Source organism: Scyliorhinus torazame, chromosome 6, assembly GCF_047496885.1.
Source record: "Scyliorhinus torazame isolate Kashiwa2021f chromosome 6, sScyTor2.1, whole genome shotgun sequence".
Lineage (NCBI taxonomy): Eukaryota > Metazoa > Chordata > Chondrichthyes > Carcharhiniformes > Scyliorhinidae > Scyliorhinus > Scyliorhinus torazame.
The window spans coordinates 311,416,596-311,432,254 of record NC_092712.1 but is presented as its reverse complement, the minus strand read 5'-3'; positions in this window follow the sequence as shown (position 1 = coordinate 311,432,254).

Below are 15,659 nucleotides of genomic sequence, written 5' to 3'. Positions count from 1 at the left end.
GCGGCCCCGGGAGAACTGGGAGCCCTGCACGCCGCCTACGCTCCCCAACCCCCCTCCCCGCAGCCCATGTACGACCCGCCGCCGGCGCTCCCGATTTGGGTGCCGGCCAACACTCTCCACGGAGAGGAGGGGGTTTTTCGCATCCCGAACGCCACCCTCACCCCCGTCCTGCGCCCCACGCCTGACCCGCCGGCGCCACCTTCCTTGACCCCGACCACCGCTGTCCCCGGCGAGGGAGCTGCGCGCGGTGCCAGCGCTCGCGGCCCCACGACTGACCCGCCGGAGCCGCCGACCTGGGCCCTCACCCCCGTCCCGCGCCCCACGCCTGACCCGCCAGCGCCGCCGACCTGGGCACTCACCCCCGTCCCGCGCCCCACGCCTGACCCGCCGGCAATACAACTTACCTGGACCCCGATCTCCGTCCCCGGCGAGGGACCTCCTCACGGTCCCAGCGCTCGCAGTACTGACCCGCCGGCCTTGGCCCCGACCACCGCTGTCCCCGGCGAGGGAGCTCCGCGCGGTCCTAGCGCCCGCGGCCCTGGCGCTCGCAGCCAAGGAACTCCGCGCGGTCCTAGCGCCCGCGGCCCGGGCGCTCGCATTGCAGGAACTCCGCGCGGTCCTAGCGCCCCCCAGACCCCCCAGCACTCAATGTGCGACCCGCAGACGCCGCCATTTTGGGTCCCGACCACCACGAGGGGAGGAGGGGCCCCGCCATCTTGGACCGCCCCCGACCTGTACGACGCATGGGGGCGGCCATTTTGTCCACCCCCGACGCCATCTTGTGACCCCTCAGCTACGGGCGAGGTATGGGGGTGGCCATTTTGTCCATCCCCGACGCCATCTTGGACGGCAACAACGGACCCCACCCCACTACTACAACCACGGCTCGCTTCGGTTACACTCGATCAGGCTCGGCCCCGGACTCTCCAGACGACGACGACAACGGTCCTAATTAACGGCCACGAGACGCCATGCCTAGTCGACTCCGGGAGCACGGAAAGTTTTATACATCCCGACACGGTAAGACGCTGTTCCTTAACTACCTTCCCCAGCGCACAAAAGATTTGCCTAGCTGCAGGATCCCACTCCGTACAGATCCAGGGATTCTGCATAGTTACCCTAATGGTACAGGGGAGGGAATTCAAAAACTACAAACTTAACGTCCTTCCCCAACTCTGTGCCCCCACCTTGCTGGGCTTAGATTTTCAATGTAACCTACAGAGCCTTACGTTTAAATTCGGCGGACCCATACCCCCACTCACTATCTGCGGCCTCGCCACCCTCAAGGTGCAACCCCCGTCCTTGTTTGCGAACCTCACCCCGGATTGCAAACCCGTCGCCACTAGGAGCAGACGGTACAGCGCCCAGGACCGGACCTTCATTCGCTCCGAAGTCCAGCGGCTACTAAAGGAGGGCATAATCCAGGCCAGCATTAGTCCCTGGAGAGCGCAGGTGGTAGTAGTGAAGACAGGGGAGAAACAAAGGATGGTCATTGACTATAGCCAGACCATCAACAGGTACACACAACTAGACGCGTACCCTCTCCCCCGCATATCCGACATGGTCAATCGGATTGCCCAGTATAAAGTCTTCTCCACCGTGGACCTCAAGTCCGCCTACCATCAGCTCCCCATCCGCCCAAGTGACCGCAAGTACACAGCCTTCGAGGCAGACGGGCGATTATACCACTTCCTAAGGGTCCCTTTTGGCGTCACAAACGGCGTCTCAGTCTTCCAACGGGAAATGGACCGAATGGTTGATCAACATGGGTTACGGGCCACGTTCCCGTACCTCGACAATGTAACCATCTGCGGCCACGATCAGCAGGACCACGACGCCAACCTCCAAAAATTCCTCCAGACTGCCAAAGCCTTGAACCTCACGTACAACGAGGACAAGTGCGTTTTTAGCACCGATCGGCTAGCCATTCTGGGCTACATAGTGCGCAATGGGATAATAGGCCCCGACCCCGAACGTATGCGCGCACTCATGGAATTTCCCCTCCCGCACTGCCCAAAAGCCCTGAAACGCTGCCTGGGGTTCTTTTCATACTACGCCCAGTGGGTCCCCCAGTACGCAGACAAGGCCCGCCCCCTAATACAGACCACGACTTTCCCGCTGTCGACAGAGGCTTGCCAGGCTTTCAGCCGCATCAAAGCGGACATCGCAAAGGCCACGATGCGCGCCATCGACGAGTCCCTCCCCTTCCAGGTCGAGAGCGACGCCTCTGACGTAGCTCTCGCGGCTACCCTTAACCAAGCGGGCAGACCCGTGGCCTTCTTCTCCCGAACCCTCCACGCCTCAGAAATCCGCCACTCCTCAGTGGAAAAGGAAGCCCAAGCCATAGTGGAAGCTGTGCGACATTGGAGGCATTACCTGGCCGGCAGGAGATTCACTCTCCTCACTGACTAATGGTCGGTAGCCTTCATGTTCGATAATGCACAGCGGGGCAAGATCAAGAACGACAAGATCTTGCGGTGGAGGATCGAACTCTCCACCTTCAACTATGAGATCTTGTACCGGCCCGGAAAGCTGAACGAGCCGTCTGATGCCCTATCCCGCGGGACATGTGCCAACGCACAAATTGACCGCCTCCAAGCCCTCCACGAGGACCTCTGCCACCCGGGGGTCACTCGGTTTTACCACTTCATCAAGTCCCGCAATCTCCCATACTCCTTAGAGGAGGTCCGTACAGTCACAAGAGACTGCCACATCTGCGCAGAATGCAAACCGCATTTTTTCAGGCCAGATGGAGCGCACCTGATTAAGGCTTCCCGTCCCTTTGAACGCCTCAGTCTCGATTTCAAAGGGCCCCTCCCCTCCACCGACCGCAACGCGTATTTCCTTAATGTAGTGGACGAATACTCCCGCTTCCCTTTTGCCATTCCCTGCTCCGACATGACCGCGGCCACAGTCATTAAAGCCCTGAACAGCATATTCACACTGTTCGGTTACCCCGCATACGTCCACAGTGACAGGGGGTCCTCTTTCATGAGTGACGAGCTGCGCCAGTTCCTGCTCAGCAAGGGTATAGCTTCAAGCAGGACGACCAGCTACAACCCCCGGGGGAACGGGCAAGTAGAAAGGGAGAACGGCACGGTCTGGAAGGCCGTCCTACTGGCCCTACGGTCCAGGGACCTCCCAGTTTCACGGTGGCAGGAGGTCCTCCCGGACGCTCTCCATTCCATCCGGTCGTTATTATGTACGAGCACTAATCAAACGCCTCACGAGCGTCTCCTTGTCTTCCCTATGAGGTCCTCCTCTGGAACGTCGCTGCCGACCTGGCTGGCGGCCCCAGGACCCATCCTGCTCCGAAAGCACGTGCGGGCACATAAGGCGGACCCGTTGGTCGAAAGGGTTCACCTCCTCCACGCAAACCCCCAGTACGCCTACGTGGAGTACCCCGACGGCCGACAGGACACGGTCTCCCTGCGGGATCTGGCGCCCGCCGGCACCACGCACACACCCCCGGCACCATCAACCCAACCGCCCCCCTTCCTGCCACCGCCGCACCCCGCGACCGCCCCCTTCCCAGGAGGATCAGTCCCCCTCCCCTTTGCACCGACAGCTGAAACCGTGCGGCTCCCGGAGGCGACAACGCTGGTACAAGCACCACCACCACCGCCGGGGCCGAGGCGATCGACACGGACGACCAGACCGCCCGACCGACTCGTGGCGTCGATGTAAAACAAAGATGGACTGTCCAATGAACATTTTGTTTTTCCTATATCCTCTGTAAATAGTTGTAACAGGACGATACTGTCCAATACGGTACTACCATGTAACTGTTCTATCCTCCCAGGACCAGTACTGTAAACCCTTACCACCATACGAAGCATCACCCCGCCGGGTTCATTTTTGACAAGGGGTGAATGTGGTAGTATGTATTGGGGGTCATGTGGGACTGGAAGCCCTAATGTCATTGGCTGACAGATCCCGGGTCCTGGTTGGCCGTTGACCTCATACTCCGCCCTGAAGGCGAAGTATAAGAAGCCGGTGCCTTCCCCCACAGGCCAGTTTACTATCGGGCTGCTGGGGAACAGACACGCTTAATAAAGCCTCATCGACTTCACTCTATTTGTCTCACGGAGTCTTTGTGCGCCACAGAGAGAAGAGGGAAAGAAAACCGGAGATTGAATAAAAAATGTGGGCCTCTCAATTTTCACTGGAGCTGTCCCGAACGCCCAGTTGTAACTGTGACACGGTTGCATTGGGAATAAATTGGGGAAAACCTCCTCAGAGACCTGTCCTTGAATTAAGGCTGCATGTTCAAGTGCAAAGGGCAACCTTGTACCGGGACCTAAAACAGAACCCAAAATAGATTTTAACCATGGATGCTCCAAGCTCAGAGCGTTATTGCCAAAGTAAAACACTGCACATTGTGGAAATCAGAAATAAAAACAGCAAATGCTGGAAATGTTCGGCAGATCTGGAAGCATCTGTGGAACGAGAAACAGAATTCATGCTTCGCAACAATTTAAAAAAATAAATTTAACGTGCCCAATTCATTTTTTCCAATTAAGGGGCAATTTAGCGTGTCCAATCCACCTACCCTGCACATCTTTGTGGGGGCGAAACCCACGCAAAGTCCACACAGATAGTGACCCAGAGCCAGGATTGAACCTGGGACCTCGGCACCGTGAGGCGCCAGTGCTAACCCGCTGCGCCACCGTGCTGTCCCTGAGCTTGTTTTATTTATTCGTCCCTGGGAAGTTCATATATCTGGCAAGGCCAGCATATGTTCTCTATCCCAAATTTCTGTTGAGAAGATGGTGTTGGAGGTTGGGTACCATTCGGATGGCCTGAATGAAATCTTCCTGTGTTAAGTAGGTTAACTGTGTGTATTTATTAACAGAACCCATGTACCTAAATACAGTAAATGGTTCAAGCTTGTTTGCATACAGAACTCTGTCGAACACGAGAATGACTCCTAGGTGCTTCCAACGCTGTCTGGCGGTACAATACTCAATCTCACGCTAATCCTCTATGTACCAGATCCTTGTACTGCAATACCTGTCTATGTAGTAAAGGTCCTTCCCCTTGTGCTATTCGGGAGGGAGTTTTCGGATTTTGAGCCAGTAACAGTGAAGGATTGGCGATATAGTTCCAATAGTTCTTACCAATCTGTAACCTTGTGGAGCAGGCTCGATGGGCCAGATGGCCTACTCCTGCTTCTAGTTCTTATGTTCTTATGTTCAACCCCAGGTAGCAGGGAATCTAACCCCATCCCTAAAGGCTGCTATTCAATTAAAGAGTGCAATATGAGATTATCAGCAAAGATTTCAGGCATTTGGTATGTCATCGGTTTACTCACCACCTCACTGGGAGCTGTTTCCTAGTGTTATTTCAACCTGCACCCCTTCGCATTCCAATTTGCTTACCTCATATTTATAATCTTCTCCGAAGATTTCACGGACGGTCCGTGACTAAACAGAATCAACGTTGCTGGTCCCAGAAATGTCTTGAGCACCTTAATCTTCACCCTTCCATTTCTTCCCTAATCTTCCTTATCTCCTCAGATCTCTTCCCCAGGAAGTGCAGCTCATGTCATGAATCTGTCTAGCAACAGCAGTAAACAAATGTAACAAAATATAATAGAATGCAAGATGTCCAGCAACAGGTAGAAATCTGCCTAGAGTTGGGCAGCAAGTCGGCGCCGTGGGTTAGTAATGCTGCCCCAAGGCGCCGAGGTCCCGGGTTCGATCCTGGCTCTGGGTCACTGTCCGTGTGGTGTTTGCACATTCTCCCCGTGTTTGCGTGGGTTTTTCCCCCTCAACCCAAAGATTTTGATTTTTTTTATTTAAAAAAAATATAATTTAGAGTGCCCAATTCATTTTTTCCAATTAAGGGGCAATTTAGCGTGGTCAATCCACCTTCCCTGCACGTAGAACATAGAACATAGAACAATACAGCGCAGTACAGGCCCTTCGGCCCACGATGTTGCACCGAAACAAAAGCCATCTAACCTACACTATACCATTATCATCCATATGTTTATCCAATAAACTTTTAAATGCCCTCAATGTTGGCGAGTTCACTACTGTAGCAGGTAGGGCATTCCACGGCCTCACTACTCTTTGCGTAAAGAACCTACCTCTGACCTCTGTCCTATATCTATTACCCCTCAGTTTAAGGCTATGTCCCCTCGTGCTAGCCATTTCCATCCGCGGGAGAAGGCTCTCACTGTCCACCCTATCTAACCCTCTGATCATTTTGTATGCCTCTATTAAGTCTCCTCTTAACCTTCTTCTCTCTAACGAAAACAACCTCAAGTCCATCAGCCTTTCCTCATAAGATTTTCCCTCCATACCAGGCAACATCCTGGTAAATCTCCTCTGCACCCGTTCCAAAGCCTTCACGTCCTTCCTATAATGCGGTGACCAGAACTGTACGCAATACTCCAAATGCGGCCGTACCAGAGTTCTGTACAGCTGCAACATGACCTCCTGACTCCGGAACTCAATCCCTCTACCAATAAAGGCCAACACTCCATAGGCCTTCTTCACCACCCTATCAACCTGGGTGGCAACTTTCAGGGATCTATGTACATGGACACCTAGATCCCTCTGCTCATCCACACTTTCAAGAACTTTTCCATTAGCCAGATATTCCACATTCCTGTTATTCCTTCCAAAGTGAATCACCTCACACTTCTCTACATTAAACTCCATTTGCCACCTCTCAGCCCAGCACTGCAGCTTATCTATATCCCTCTGTAACCTGCTACTTCCTTCCACACTATCGACAACACCACCGACTTTAGTATCGTCTGCAAATTTACTCACCCACCCTTCTGCGCCTTCCTCTAGGTCATTGATAAAAATGACAAACAGCAACGGCCCCAGAACAGATCCTTGTGGTACTCCACTTGTGACAGAACTCCATTCTGAACATTTCCCATCAACCACCACCCTCTGTCTTCTTTCAGCTAGCCAATTTCTGATCCACATCTCTAAATCACCCTCAATCCCCAGCCTCCGTATTTTCTGCAATAGCCTACCGTGGGGAACCTTATCAAACGCTTTGCTGAAATCCATATACACCACATCAACTGCTCTACCCTTGTCTACCTGTTCAGTCACCTTCTCAAAGAACTCAATAAGGTTTGTGAGGCATGACCTACCCTTCACAAAGCCATGCTGACTATCCCTGATCATATTATTCCTATCTAGATGATTATAAATCTTGTCTCTTATAATCCTCCAAGACTTTACCCACTACAGACGTGAGGCTCACCGGTCTATAGTTGCCGGGGTTGTCTCTGCTCCCCTTTTTGAACAAAGGGACCACATTTGCTAACCTCCAGTCCTCTGGCACTATTCCTGTAGCCAATGATGACATAAAAATCAAAGCCAATGGTCCAGCAATCTCTTCCCTGGCCTCCCAGAGAATCCTAGGATAAATTCCATCAGGTCCCGGGGACTTATCTATTTTCAGCCTGTCCAGAATTGCCAACACCTCTTCCCTACGTACCTCAACGCCATCTAATCTATTTACCTGGAGCTCAGCATTCACCTCCACAACATTATCTTTTTCCTGAGTGAATACTGACGAAAAATATTCATTTAGTATCTCGCCTATCTCTTCAGACTCTACACACAACTTCCCATCCCTGTCCTTGACTGGTCCTACTCTTTCCCTAGTCATTCGCTTATTCCTGACATACCTATAGAAAGCTTTTGGGTTTTCCTTGATCCTTCCTGCCAAATACTTCTCATGTCCCCTCCTTGCTCGTCTTTGCTCTCTCTTTAGATCCTTCCTCGCTACCTTGTAACTATCCATCGCCCCAACTGAAACTTCACACCTCATCTTCACATAGGCCTCCTTTGGATTAAGGGGGGGGGGGGAGCAGTACGGTGGTGCAGTGGTTAGCACTGCTGCCTAAGGACCCGATTTGATTCCAGCCCCGGGTCACTGTCCGTGTGGAGTTTGCACATTCTCCCCATGTTTGCATGGGTTTCACCCCCACAACCCAAAGATATGCAGGGTAGGTGGATTGACCGTGCTAAATTTGCCCTTTAATTGTAAAAAATTAATTGGGCACTCTAAAATTTTTTTTAAAATCTGCCTAGAGACTGCAGTAGACAGTATTCATAAGGCCCTATTGATATGCGACTTTCCCAATAACGATATTAGAAGGCTGTTTACATAATCAGGTGTGAAAAGCTTTTGCGGAGCAACAGCTTATAGAAATTTAAGAAGATCACTGAGGTATACACATTTTAATGTATAGTCAAGGAGGTTTCTAGGGGCAGACAGCCAAATACACAGAAGGCAGAATCAAAGATGAACAATGGTATAACGGGCTGGATGGTCAGTGGCCAGAGAAGCAAATAACGTCTAGCAGTCTCACGAAACAGACAAGCAAGTTTCCAGCCACCAAGCCTGAAAGCTGGTTTACCAGCTAGCAGCCAAGAAGCCAGTTTACATCAAACAAGCCTCTAAGTCTTAGAGCCAAGGCAGTGCAGAAAACCTTCATAATGGCAGTTTGAAACATCTTCGCCGGACCAGGAAAAGACGTTTCCCAGACTTGAGTATCATTCCTGTATTGTGTTGGAACTATCAGCTGGTTATTTAATTTGCATGTTGTTCAGGGAACAGGGAAAGTCTTACTGAGTTCAGATGTGATAGATACATTCTGCAACAAGGGGGATGTTCTATATAAACTGTCGTGCGTGTTGAGTAATTCATATACGTGGGTTCGATTCCCGTACTGGCTGAGGTTATTCGTGAAGGCCCCGCCTTCCCACCCTTGCCCCTCGCCTGAGGTGTGGTGACCCTCAGGTTAAACCACCACCAGTCAGCTCTCCCCCCTCAAAGGGGAAAACAGCCGATGGTCATCTGGGACTATGGCGACTTCACCTTAACTTTAATAAATACTCATTAATAATTGTTGTACGATGACTGAGCTATTGATTCTCACTGGGGTTTCACTTGTCTTTGCACAACAAAATAAAGTAAAGCTATACACCCCCACGAACTGGTCTTCCAGTTTGGATACCCTCGCAGACAATATCAGCTTGCTTTGTGACAGTCGTGTTGTGTTGGGGGTGACAGTCACCCCCAACACAACATACATTAACTCAAAAGACAGATGTCAGGGCCCTGCCATTAGGGTCAAAGGGGGGGTCAGAAGCCTGCATTGTGTGGGGAACAGTGTCCCAGATGTGATTTTCCCCAAATCGAGCAAGAAATGGACGGCACGGTGGCGTACTGTTGCCTCATAGATCTGAGGCCATGGGTCACCGTCCGTGTGGAGTTTCCACATTCTCCCCGTGTTTGTGTGGGTTTCACCCCCACAACCCAAAGATGTGCAGGGTAGGTGGATTGGCCACGCTAAATTGCCCCTGAATTGGAGAAAAATATTGGGTACTCTAAGTTATTATTTTTTAAATTGGTCAATAAAGTTTCCAATTGACAATGGGCTCTCGGAGCTGAAAGACTAATAGGCGGTTTTCCATTACTGAAGAAACAGGCTGCTTTTGCGGGAAAGTGGGGGAGAGGGCACCCTCAAGGAAGAGGCACCTTCTCTCCAACTTTTTCAACTTTAAGATCAAAAATGTTCCTGTACCCGCCGGGCCTCCAGGTGGGTGGGAGAACCCCTGCACTGGGGACAGTCTGTGTGGAGTTTGAACTTTCTCCCCGTGTGTGCGTGGGATTCCGCCGGGTGCTCCGGTTTCCTCCCACAGTCCAAAGATGTGCAGTTTAGGTGGCTTGGGCTTGGGCGGCACGGTGGCGCAGTGGGTTAGCCCTGCTGCCTCATGGCGCCGAGGTCCCAGGTTCGATCCCGGCCCTGGGTCACTGTCCGTGTGGAGTTTGCACATTCTCCCCGTGTCTGCGTGGGTTTTGCCCCCACAACCCAAAGATGTGCAGGGTAGGTGGATTGGCCACGCTAAATTGCCCCTTAATTGGAAAAAAATGAATTGGGTACTCTAAATTTATTTTTTAAAAAAGGAGTATTGGCCCCTTAGTGTCCAATTGGGTAGGTTAGGTGGTTACAGGGATAGGGTGGCGGGAGAGGGCCCAGGCGGAGTGCTCTTTCAGAGGGTCGGTGCGGAACCGATGGGCTGAATGGCCTCCTACTGCGCTGTAGGAACTCTATGGCTTCTCAGCCTGCCTGGAGAGTGAGCAACTCCCAGCTTGCCAGGACAGGCTGCTTCCGGACACCTGCCCAGTTCCCTATTGCCTCAGGAAGATTGGCAATGCTCATTTCACAGTAACTTCATTGCAGTGTTAATGTAAGCCTATGTGTGACATTAATAAAGATGATGATTATTATTATCCTCTCTAAATTCACAAAATAAAGCCCTGTCACTTATAGACCTGGGAAGGGAGAATAGGGGTGTGATTTCACCCTTCCTCACAGGGCAAGAATTGAGGCCATTCAGCCCATCGAGACCATGGCTCTCTGTGGAACAATCCAGTCAGTCCTGGTTCCCAGCTTTACCTTCACAAATTCCGCAGGTTTGGTTCCCTCAGATACTCATCCCTCACAGGTGTCCTGACCATGGAGGCCTCAGCCTCCACAATAACAGGTTATCCGCTTAACTCACAATCACAAAATCACAGAATGCTTACAGTACAGAAGGAGGCCATTTGGCCCATTGTGTCTATGTCAGCTGTCCAAAGGAACAATTTACCTAGCGCCCCTTTCCAGTCTTCTCCCCATAGCCCTGCACATTCTCCCTCATCAGAAAATCATCTAGTTCCCTCTTAAATGCCGGGATTGGACCTACCTCCGCCGCACTCTCTGGCAGCACATTCCAGATCCTAATGACTTGTTGTGTGAAGTAGTTTCTCCCCATGTCTCCATTGATTCTTTTGCCATTTATCTTTTTTAAAAGAAATATAGAGTACCCAATTCATTTTTTCCAATTAAGGATCGAACCTGGGACCTCGGCGCCACGAGGCAGCAGTGCTAACCACTGCGCCACCATGTTGCCCTGCTCACTTTTGCCCTTTATCTTAACTGCGGCCGTCTGGTGTTCCATCCTTCTGCTGATGTGAAAGTTTCCCTTTATCTTCGCTGTCCATTCCCCTCATCATTTTGAATATCTCCATCAAATCTCCTCTCAACTTTTCTTCTCCCAGGAAAAGAGTCCTACTCTCTCCAATCTCTCGTGAACACCGCCCCGTTCATGACACGAACCTGTCTCCCATCCATTGACACTGTCTACACCTCCTGCTGCCTGGGGAAAGCGGGCAGCATAATCAAAAACCCCTCCCACCCGGCTGACTCACTCTTCCAACTTCTTCCATCGGGCAGGAGATACAAAAGAACACGCACGAACAGACTCAAAAATAGCTTCTTCCCCACTGTCACCAGACTCCTAAATTACCCTCTTAGGACTGACCTCACCTCTTCACACGCCTTCTCTGCTGAGTAGTACTACACTCCTGGATGCTTCACCCGATGCCTGTGTCTATGTATTTACATTGTGTATTTTATGTTTGCCCTGTTATTTTCTTTTCATTTACGGAATGATCTGTTTGAGCTGCACACAGAACAATACTTTTCACTGTACCTCGATACACGTGACAATAAACCAACCCAATCCAACTGAGTTCCTGGACCCGGGAACCATTTTCGTGAACTTAAGCTGCCGATTGAGAAAATGATATAATAGGATTTTACGGACCTCACTGGTGCCCAGTGCTCCCTGCAAAGTACAGTAAATGTCAAAGCCAAAGCCAGCACCCAATGAGTACAGGTAAGGTACCTGTCACTTTGCTGAAGTTTATATTAGCCGGTTGTCCAATACCCACGCAAACGGCATGTTTGTAGATGTCAGGATGTGGGCTGTGCCAACTCGCGGCTGCAGCCTTGGATTTGATGACAAAGGCCATCTGCAAATGGTGGTGGAGGGCAACCTAGATCCACGTAACCACCTCTGAAACCTTGCAGCCACGTGGAATTCAGGTGAGCCTACCTACACCTTGTCAGATAGTATATTCGTTGGGGAATCACCCGAGGAAAGGCCACAGTTTGGAAATTGCACAGGATACACAAGCACTAAGGAGAAGCAGTACGGGAAAAGGCACTGACATCATCGCCGCAATGACGCAAAGCAGGTAAATAAAGTGGCAGCTACATTTGTACTTTGTCCGGTGTGTTCCAGTAAGGAAGGACATCAATAGCAATGGATGCAATAGTGAGGGCAAATAGGGAAGACCATGTTTTGCTTCACTCGATTGACTACATGTAGATAGGAAATTTCTTTAACGATGCAAAGCCAAAGGTGTTCTGACTGGCACAAATCTATTCCTGGTCACACTTATGGGTCTGCAGAGTCTTCTAAGCCACTATCTGTGTTTTCTCATGACCTGAATTGTAGTGCTCATTCATGATTAAATATCTTCACGGGGCAAATTCGTGCAGCATGCACCACAGAATGACAGAAGTGTCACAGCACAGAAGGAGGCCATTCTGTCATGTCTGTGCTTGCCCTCTGCATGAACAATGCGCCCAGTGCCATTCCCCTGCCTTGTTCCCGTAGCCCTGCACAGTCTTCCTTTGCAGATAATTAGCCAATTCCCTCTTGGAGGCCTCAATTGAACCTGCCTCCACCACACTCTCAGGCAGCGCATTCCAGATCCTAACCCCTCACCGTGTGAAAAATATTTCTCCTCGTGTCTCCATTGATTCTTTTGCCAATTCCCTTAAATCTGTGTCGTCTCATTCCTGATCCTTCCAACAGTGGGAGCAATTCGAACAGTGATGATCTTGGAGGTGGAAAGAAAAACTTGCATTTATAAAGCACCTTTAATAACATCAGTGCATTCCAAAGTGTTTTTTAAAAGGGCCAATCCACCTACCCTGCACACCTTTTTGGGTTGTGGGGGTGAGACCCACGCAGACACGGGGTGAATGTGCAAACTCCATACGGACAGTGACCCGGGGCTGAACCCGGTTCCTCGGTACCGTGAGGCAGCAGTGCTAACCACTGTGCCACCGTGCCACCCCATTCCAAAGTGTTTTATAGCTAATGAAGTACTTTTGAAGTGTAGTCACTGCTGTAATGTAGAAAATACAACACCATTTGTGTCCAAAGATGTGCAGGTTAGGTGGATTGGCCATGATCAATGTGCAGAGTTACGGGGAAAGGGCAAGGCAGGGTGCTCTCTCAGAGGTTTGACGCAGACCCGATGGGCCGAATGACTTCCTTCTGCACTGTAGGGATTCTATGGATTTTAAAAATTATTTCAGGGGAAATAGATGTGGGCTTCATTGGCAAGGCCAACATCCGTTGCCCATCCCTAATTGCCCTTGAACTGAGGGCAGTTAAGCGTCAACCACTTTGCTGTGGACCTGGAGCCACATGTAGGCCAGAGCGGGTAAGGGTTAAAGATATTTGTGGCCCAGGTTATTACAATGGTTGATGATAACTGTTATGGTTTTTTTAGTCCAAATTTTATTACTGGAGTTTAAACTCTACCAGCTGGGGAGGCACGGCGGCACAGTGGTTAGCACTGCTGCCTCACGGCACCGAGGACCCGGGTTCGAATCCCGGCCCTGGGTCACTGTCCGTGTGGAGTTTGCACATTCTCCAGGTGTCTGCGTGGGCCTCACCCCCCCACAATCCAAAGATGTGCAGGTTAGGTGGATTGGCCACGCTAAATTGCCCCTTAATTGAGAAAAGAAAATGGGTACTCTTTTTAAAAATATATAAATTTAGAGTACCCAATTAATTTTTTCCAATTAAGGGGCAATTTAGCGCGGCCAATCCACCTACCCTGCACATCTTTGGGTTGTGGGGGTGAAGCCCACGCAAACATGGGGAGAATGTGCAAACTCCAAAGGGAAAATATTGACCAGGACATGGGGATAATTCGCCTGCTCTCCTTTTAAATAGCGTCAGGAATCTTTTGAGCGAGGGGAAGGGGCCTCGGTTTAATGTCTCATCCAGAAGGATGAGGGTAAGGAAAGCATGAGGCCAGGATTGAATAGCGAGAACCCGGGGCAGCGCAGTTTCTCTGACACAATCCCGTTTGAGCGTGCAAGCTCTGCTGCAACAGATATTTTGCAGCCAGGCATGGCAGCCAGTTTCAAACTGGGATCCCAGTGCAATCAGCCACACACAGCGAACTGGCAAGGGATACGACAACAGGAACAAAAATGGAAGGACCACAGAGCAAGCAAATCGCACTGTGTTACCCCCTTCCTCCAGCACAGACACAAAGGATTAATCCTCAGCACAACCCGTTCAGGATATTTTTGTTAAGTCATGTACTTAATATAAAACATCTGATATGAAAAATCAACAAAGCCCGGCAATTCCTTTAAAATATTCTTGCATTCCGTTAAACTGAAATACGCTTGAGTGAAATCTCCAGTTTGTTCAGTTGGTAAGGCCAGCATTGCGGCTGAGGAAATAACAAGTCACGGTCTAGACAGACTTAGCTGCTCTCAGGCAAGGTGGTCATGAGGGAGGGTGGGGGGGGAGGGGAGGTTGTTGTTTTGTCTGGCCTCACCACCTATTAGCTAGAGAGGTGGAAAGAGCGCCATGATTCCAGCGCCTTATTGTTGCCCAGATAACTACACACAGCTGGAAACTCTGTGCCTGTGTAGACGTGAGGAGGCGAGGACAGATTCGGGCTGTCAGTTCATATTGGCTCATCTGTGACACCTCCCAGGCCTGAATAGACTGCCAACAGTGTTGTGACTTGCGCAAGAAGAATGTGAGGCTCCTTGAGGGGGTGCAGAGGAGATTGACAAGTCTGCTTGAAGGGTTGAGGGGAATTTTAGCCATATGGTTAGTTTGGAGAGGCTGGGGTTGTTCTCCTTGGAGCAAGGGAGATTGAGGGGACCCGGGTTCGATACCTGGCCCCGTGTCATTGTCCGTGTGGAGTTTGCACATTCGCCCCGTGTCTGCGTGGGTTTCAGCCCCACAACCCAAAGATGTGCAGCATAGGTGTTTTGGCCATGCTAAATTGCCCCTTAAGTGGAAAAGAATAATTGGGTACTCCAATTTATATTAAAAAATGGAATCCCTACAGTGTAGAAGGCCATTTGGCCCATCGAGTCTGCACCAACCCTTTGAAAGAGCACCTTACCTAGGCTCATTCCCCACCCTATCCTCGGAACTCCACCCAACCTTGCACATCTTTGGACTGTGGGAGGAAACCGGAGCACCCGGAGGAAACCCACGCAGAAACGGGGAGAATGTGCAAACTCCACACAGACTATCCCCCAAGGTTGGAATTGAACCCGGGTCCCTGGCGCTTTGAGGCAGCAGTGCTAACCGCTGTGCCACCGTGCACAAGATTATGATAGATTTCGATAAAGTAGGGGATGTTCTCATTTGCAATTAGTACAAAGATCAGTGCCAGGGTTTTCTGGCCCTGTCAAACAGGGACATACTGCAGGAGATTTGGCAGTCCAGCGGGGTTGGAATCCCCTGCCCCAGGAGACAGAGAGTTAAAGTTCTGGGCAGCAGACGTAAGGTGGAACATGAATACGAGAATACTGAAGCAGCGAGTGGTAAAACTCTGGAATTCGACGCCTAGGAGGGTGGTGAGAATAGAGAGGATGAATGATTTCTGAAAGATATTGGATGGGCACTTGAGCGAGGCAAGGGGGATAGAATGGAACAGACAGGATTGCTTTCTAGAGAACTGGTATGGGCTCGATGGGCCGAATGGCTTCCTTCTGTGCCATA